The sequence below is a fragment of the Austrofundulus limnaeus genome, unplaced genomic scaffold, assembly GCF_001266775.1.
Source record: "Austrofundulus limnaeus strain Quisiro unplaced genomic scaffold, Austrofundulus_limnaeus-1.0 Scaffold421, whole genome shotgun sequence".
Classification (NCBI taxonomy): Eukaryota; Metazoa; Chordata; class Actinopteri; order Cyprinodontiformes; family Rivulidae; genus Austrofundulus; species Austrofundulus limnaeus.
In genome coordinates, this window is record NW_013952823.1 from 73,424 (window position 1) to 75,078 (window position 1,655).

Sequence of the window (1,655 nt, forward strand, 5' to 3'; positions counted from 1 at the left end):
CAATGAGCCCAAACACAAAGCCAAGGAAACTCTCAGTTGGTTTCAGAGAAAGAAACTAAAGCTGCTGGAATCTGGCCTGAATCCAACAGAAAATCTATGGTAAGAACTAAAGATCAGAGTTCATAGAAGAGGTCCACGAAACCTTCAAGATTTGAAGACTGTTTGTGTGGAAGAATGGGCCAAAATCACACCTGAGCAATGCATGCCACTAGTTTCTCCATACAGGAGGTGTCTTGAAGCTGTCATTGACAACAAAGGCTTTTGTATAAAGTATTAGCTAAATTTCAGTAAGCGTGTTCAATACTTTTCCCCTGTGCCATTCCACATTATTACAAATAACTTCATTTCTGGACATTTATGGTTTGATTTCTTTGTATTTATGGATCGCTTGGGTTGTTACCGACATCTGGTGAAAATTTCATGTCATTAGCACCTTTAGTAATATGTTTACTGAGAAAAATGGTGACGTGTTCAATACTTATTTTACCCGCTGTATAAATTTACCCGAACAAAAAAATGTAGTATCATCTGCAAATAATACACGTTTGAAAAATTCTGACACATTTACCAAATCATTCATGTACAGTATAAACAACTTTGGTCCAAGTAAAGAGACCTGAGGCACTCCACATGTTATGTTACAAAGTTCAGGTCTTACTCCCTTTAAATCTCCCCTAGGGAAGAGGCGGACGTTTGGCAAGCCGCCCATTTTAAAATTAGTATACGGGRTGTCCGAAAAATGTCGCCCCCCGCCGGGGCCCGGCCGTGGCCGCTAAAAATCGGCGGACGGCGCCGGGGCGAGCCCGCCGGCGGCCCGGTCTCCGGGTCCCGGGGCCCGTCCCTCTGGGCCCCCCGGTCGCCCGCAGGGATTTTTTGAAAATTTTGGAAAATTGTTCCCTTTTGTCCCAGTACCCCAAAACGGCCACCAGGTGGAGCAAACAGGTTCCCCCGTGTCCCAGCGGACAAATGAGGACAATTGTGACCAAATGTCCCGGGACGTTTGGTCACAATGTAATACCAAATGTCCCGATTGTTCCCGAGTGTCCGAGAGGGGGGGGAGCCCGGTCCTCCAATGTCCCTATTGTTCCCGAGTGTCCAAGAGGGGGAACCCGGTCCTCCAATGTCCCTATTGTTCCAAAACGTCCCGGGGTTATGTGGAAGACCCTAAGTATTGAATGGGACATTTGGAAGTCCCAATGTTCCCATTAAAAGGCATTCCAAATGTCCCAGTTCATTTTCCTGCTTAAGGGAACCAGGACATTTGGCATGCTTGATAATGGGGAGGAGGCGGTGGCCAAACGTCCCATTCATTTGTGTGGAAGACCCTAAGTGTTGAATGGGACATTTGGAAATCCCAATGTTGCCATTAAAAGGCATTCCAATTGTCCCAGTTCTTTTTCCTTTAAAAGGGAAACGGGGCATTTGGCATGCTTTTTAATGGGGAGATTGGGATTTCCAAATGTCCTGTTCATTTGGGTGGAAGACCCTAAGTGTTGAATGGGACATTTGGAAATCCCAATGTTCCCATTAAAATGCATGCCAAATGTCCCAGTTCCTTTTCCTTTAAAAAGGGAAACGGGACATTTGGCATGCTTTTTAATGGGGAGATTGGGATTTCCAAATGTCCCATTCATTCGGGTGGAAGACCCTAAGTG